Source organism: Otolemur garnettii, unplaced genomic scaffold (genome assembly GCF_000181295.1).
Source record: "Otolemur garnettii isolate 467f Iridium unplaced genomic scaffold, OtoGar3 scaffold00010, whole genome shotgun sequence".
NCBI classification, from domain to species: domain Eukaryota; kingdom Metazoa; phylum Chordata; class Mammalia; order Primates; family Galagidae; genus Otolemur; species Otolemur garnettii.
Window position 1 is genome coordinate 37,294,553 of NW_003852405.1, and position 6,585 is coordinate 37,301,137.

The following is a 6,585-nucleotide window of genomic DNA, read 5'->3' on the forward strand; positions in this document are numbered from 1 at the left end:
GGGAGGGAAGGAGAGGGAGGGAGGGAGAGAGAGGGAGAGATAGGGAGAGAGGGAGGGAGGGAGAGAGGAGGGAGGGGGAGGGAGAAAGTATTAAACCGCAGATAAGGAAAACAGTAAACACATAATCATTATCCCCCCAAAAGGGAAGATCCCTTGAGCTCAGGAGTTTGAGACCAGCCTGAGCAAGAGTGAGACACTGTCTCTAAAAATCACTAGCATTGAGGTGGGCATCTGCAGTCCCAGCTACTGGGGAGGCTGAGTTAGGGGGAAACCTTGAGGTTGCTGTGAGCTATGATGCTACAGCACTCTAGCCTGGGCAACAGAGTAAGATTCTGTCTCAAAAAAACAGCCAGACGGGAGGACAGCGCAGGCCGACAGAGGACAGCACAGCCAGACAGCCTTGGGAAGAAGCAGACGCTGGGCCTGAGATGGGTGCAGGTGCAGACACATTTTTATTTATATCTATTACAATTTTCTTTTTTAAATAATAGTGCTCTGACATTAGGGAGCTGGAGACACTGTGACTTTCAGGACTTAATAGGTGAGCAAAAGGCATAAATAGGCTTTTGGGAATGTTTTGTGTGATTATTCCCTTGAACAGTAAAGTAAGACCCAGACCAACCTAAAAACATCACTCAACTCAAAACAGTGACTCCTTTATTGCAACCCCTGTCAAAAATTTTAAGTCATGTGCTCTTGGATTAGATGCAATCTCCGCTGTGAGTCCCTGAGGTCTGCAGGTGTAGCACAGTGAGAAACATAAACCATTAGTGTCGGTCACTCTGGTCTTGAGCGAGTGCAGTAATTCTGCTGGCCTCAGCTGCTGACCAATAAAATGAAGGAATCAGGAAAACAATTTCTATTCCTTCCCAGCTCTAGAATTCTGTGACCCACATCGGGCAAGGCAAGATTTGGGGAATTTCTATTATGAGACTTTTTCTTTTATCAAGGCACAAATAGATGAATTGAAATTAAAGACAAGATTCCTACAGATGAGATTAACAGAGCAGCTTTACTTCAGAAAAAGACTAGTATAAAGGAGATTATCAGATCACAGGGCCTGACATCAGAGATAATCTCAGGCAGTATCCGGTTCTGGTAATGACTCCGAGAACAACTGTTTGACCTCTAAAAGACACTGATTTCATTTTCCACAATGAGCAGTAAAAATATGCTCTCTTTGATATTAATCATGCCGTCCATCGCAGCAATTGATGTGAGTGTCTGTCCACTACCAGTCCATCGCACCTAGGAAATCCTGCCGTGACTTTCATTAAGTAAGAAAACATTTCAGTCTTAAATCCATGACAGCACTCAAATACCAAACAAGTGAAATCACTAAGATTTGTTATACTGATGTAAATCTATTCAATATTTCTTATGTAACCCAGATGTTTTGTTACCTAATCCCCGATGCAATACTAGTCAGACTTTGTTACTGAAATAAGAAAAGCATGTTTTGTAACAGAGAGCTTGACCACATACGATAGGCTGGCTTTATTAGTGGAACAAACACAAGATGAAATACTGAAGTATTTAATATAATTATAGTACAACTTCATAAGGAGTATAATAAGTACCAGGGGAAAGGCCAGGGAAAGACAAATGACTAGCCCTGAAGACAGTACGTATGTCCATCGCCTAACAAGTATCTACTTCAATTCAGAAAGTACTAATTATGTAAAGTACATAAAGATTAAATATCCATCATCAGATAATCTGCTTCCCTTTTTCTTTTACTGCACCACCCCTCGATAATCTAAGTCATCATGATCACTGGTGTAAATGCATGCTCAAAACTTGAGTCTTGAATGAATTAATGAAAAATAAAAGGCATAGGTTCTAGTCTCAAAAAACCCTGAGTAACAGATCAAAGGTAAGAAAATTATGAACACACAATCCACAAACAGCAAATAACAATAATGATCAGCATTCACTGATCCCAGCTGCACGCGAGGCACTATTCAAAGTACTTTTCTCCTTCAATTTTCACATTTCCACCAGGCAGAATTATGGTCATCCTCATTTTACATACGAAAACACCGAGGCTTGCAACAGGTGTGTGACTTGTATGAAGTCGCAGAGGTAATAAGAGACACAAACTCAAGCTGCTGACCTAGAGCCCTTGCTCCTAATAACCACGCTAACTGCTTCATCTACGGCCCTTTGCTGCTGTTAATTCTCCGGATGTGTCCATGTGAGGCAAACTAGGGATGCAGACTGCAGCCTTCACTGAACAGCAGGTGTAAAGATTCCACACGACATCTCCTCAGGATGTTCACATAGTCTTCTTGATTCTCCTGGAGGGAGCTCCTCTGGGCATCCAATTTCTTTATTATCAGCTTAAATCCCATCTCTCCATGGCTGGTTCCCTCTCTCTCTTTTTCTTTCTCTCTCCTCTCCCCCACCCTCCTTTGATTACAGTTGACTTTAATTATCTTTAACTGATCAATATGTTTATTTTGCTTCCAAAGCTAGAGTGAAGGCTGAGCATGAGGAGCTGTGTGTCTCCAAGTGGCACCGAGCTGCTCTCTTCATTCATTAATTTGCTCTGGGTGCTCAGGTTCCTGCATCAGAGAGGAACACCTGAGCCAAACCCATCTACACCTGCCACAAGATCTGGTTTATCCAGTGACTAAATTCCATGATTCTCCAGTTTCCAGGATGAGAAAGGTTTAGATTTTAACTATATTTTTTTAAAAACAAAGTTGATGTGCTAAACCACTCACACATCATTACATGTGAATAACACATACATAAAAATGGTCTTCTCACAAACATGTAAACCAATGTAAGACAAGTTAATTGTCTTTTAATATTTTTGTTTCAATTAAGTAGAAGAATTGATCAGAATTGAAAAGAAACAAAGATGTTGGATTCTGCCAAACAGGAAAAAAAAAATCAATCACACTTTAAATTACAGAATTCCCCTAGTAATTACAAAATTTGCAATTTCAGCAATTCTAAATTCTTCATCTTCACAATGGTACAAATGAAATTTTTTAATTTATGGCTTAGGTGATTACATTTTTAAAAGTTGAACATTAAAATAATCGAGCTTACCAAATTAGCCATATCATACCTACCCTGCTATGGTTCAGTTTAGGGGGACGTTTAAATTTTGATAGGACACTTCCCAACAAGGAGTGTGTACTGTGTTTGTTCATACCTGCAGTGAGGCAGTCCACAGCAACACACTACAGCTCTTCTGTATAGTGGTATATGTATACCATGGAATACTATGCAGCCTTAAAAAAGATGGAGACTTTACCTCTTTTATGTTTACATGGAGGGACCTGGAACATATTCTCCAGAGTAAAGTATCTCAAGAATGGAGGAAAAAGTATCCAATGTACTCAGTACTTCTATGAAACCAACTTATATTTACTCACACTTTCATATGAAAGATAGATCACAACTAAAGCCCAGGATGAAGGAGAGAAATGGAGTGGGAAGGGTGGGGAGGGGAGAGGTTTGATAGAGGGAGAGTAAATGGTGGGACCATACCGATGGAGCATATCACAAGGGTACAAGTCAAGCCTATCAAGTGTAGAATATAAATGTCTTAACACAATAATCAAGTAAATGAGGTGAAAGCTATATTAATTAGTTTGATGTAAGCATGTCAAATTGTATAAAAAAATCAACACATTGTACCCCACATATACATAAATGTATTCATGATCTATGTGTATATGACTTAATAAAGATAAATAAATAAGAGGACACTAAAAAAAAAAGAATAAATTTTAAGAAAGTGCTTATTAGATCAAATGGTGTAAAGTCGTACAATGTCATGCTATCTTTCTCAAGATTTATTCTGGTTTATAATGCTGTCGGCACTGTATAAAAATATCCTCACCAGAACAGCTTCAACAATCCCAGAGGCATAAGTAGGTAGTGTAAGGTGGCTTTAATTAGCATTTTTAAATCACTTTTCAGAAGCGCAGATTGGCATAAGAGGATATGACCATAACAGATTCCAGGAACAGGAACAGTGGAGCCCCAGAAACAGAGCTATGACAATTGTGGGTTCTAGGTAATTATAGGCAAAGGAAGAAAATTAATTTTTACAATAATTAGCCAGCACACGTGCTTTTTGAGAAATGGTGTGGTAAACTGCTCTCTGTGAAGCAGACTCTGAAACTGGGCTCAGTATTCCAGAAAATTATCAGGGAGTGCTCTTGGGATGTGCGTTTATGGAGGAGAGGATGGCTCACTAATATGAATACTTTCTGTACATGTTTAACTTACAGTGTCAGGTTTTGCAAATGATATGTACCTCCTCCCCTACTCAGCTGTTTACTCTATAAATCTTTGATTCACTCTCACCCAACAGGTGCTTAACACTTTTTTTTTTTTGCAGGTTTTTTTTTTTTTTTTTTTTTTGGCCAGGGCTGGGTTTGAACCCACCACCTCTGGTATATGGGTCCAGCACCCTACTCCTTTGAGCCACAGGTGCCGCCCAGCGTTTAACATTTTTTAAAAGAAATAAATGACCAAGTAAAATTCCATATAAAACCTTGGTCATATCAGAAAACATACAGCACACACCTGTGCCCCTTACACAGTTGTCACATGTTAGCCTGGCCTGTTTGCAGTGGGACCCACCCTTCACCCTTCCCTACCTTGGTCTGTGTATCAAGGGTGCTGAACTTGGCATACGGCATCTCCCAGGCACCCTGTCTGGGGTCTGGCTGGTTCAGCTGAGAGAATCTCTGTTGAGGGACTAGCAAGTGGGGGGGAGAAAATTAAGCTTTCTGCATCTCAATCTCTGTATGTCTAAAATGAGAATAGTAAAACTTACAGAGTATACGTGAAAATAAGTGTGTGTAAAGTGTTAGATATTACCCGGAAAATATTCTCATCATTGAAGTACTTTCTAAAAATGTTCATAATTTTAAAATTTTCCCTGCTATCATATTAATTTGAAAATATTATATAGGGGCAGTGCCTGTGGCTCAAAGGAGTAGGGTGCCAGCCCCATATATAGGAGGTGGCAGGTTCAAACCCAGGCCTGGTCAAAAATTGCAAAAAAGAAAAAGAAAAGAAAGGAAAATATTATACAGAAACATATTTTCAGGAGGCTATCTTTCCCAACCAAGAACATATTTCAAATTATTTGAATATAAATATTCTAAATGTGTTTCATTAATAATTCTACATATACTTATATAGAGAATGTGTCATAAGTTACACAAATTTATTAATCAACGATCGTATATTTAGAGATCCCTGAAATTATTTAAATAATTTATTGGTTAATGATCACACACTGACAATAATATAAAAAGATTTCATAATAAATTTAATAATATGTTTGTTTTATTTTTTAATATATAAACATCAATCTAACAACAAAGTTTTACATGCATATGCACACATATGTAATCTGTACAGATGTAGTTATGTTAATATTTATTTCAACTGCATGACAAAATACTAGACTCTTTTCCACTGTGTGCTGTGACAGTCCTGACAAGCTTCATGACTCCCAAACAACAGATACTGAGGACTTCTTAGGGACAACATTCTAGTTAATTGAATTTCGGTATGGATTGATAGCGTTAAATTACACACAAAAAAGATTACAATACAAAACGAACACTGTGTGTCTGCTATGTTTCTACTGGTTAATAGTGGGGAAATCTAGAATCAAAACCATAATAAAGAAATTAATAAGTGATTCAGGTTAAAAGGGAGATTTACAATATATAATAAAATCCTACTTGTCTTCCATACTGTTCTTTAAGTCCTGAAAATTATCCCTGTCCTCCCACCTTAAATCAACTTTTGAACTATTTTGACTACCTGGGAAAAGAAATAAATTATTCAAATGAAGATGAAAATAAAGAAAAAATAAATTTAAAAGGAATGTCCCTGGACAAACTATGAAGAAGAAAGACAATCAGAATTTCCAGCTCTATTTATGAAATGCCATGTCAAGCTCTAGCTCATATACATGGAATCCCAGGCTTCTATGAAATATTGGTTTCAGACAATAATCTGATAAAAAATATCAAGGTAACCAAAGAAGAGAATTGCTCATTCCATGTACTCAATTAAAAGGGTTCTTTTATATTAAATTCTTAATTAATTCCCTCAAATCTTTTAAAATATTTTTAGATATTTCAAGGAAATAATTGAGGAAAGTCTGTTTTAATTATTATAATAATTGCATCATATGACATAATTAATGGTAGAAGATAAATGCTTCAAATAACCGCTGAAGGAGTGGCTTCTCTCCACTAACCTCACACTGTACCAACTGCACATCACCTCTACCACGTTGATCTTCATTATTTGTTTGAGATCATGTCCATGCTTAAAACAATCTCCTCTATTTCTTTGGGTCTTAATTCTGAAGATTCATGTATGTACACGTTAAATAAATTTGCATGTCTTGGGCAGTGCCTGTGGCTCAAAGGAGTTAGGTGCCAGCCCCATATGCCAGAGGTGGTGGGTTCAAACCCAGTCCCAGCCAAAAACTGCAAAAAAAAAAAGTGCCACCAAAAAATTTGCATGTCTTTTTTCTATTAAAAAAAAACCTTAATGGGGCAGCACCTGTGGCTCAAAAGGGTAGGG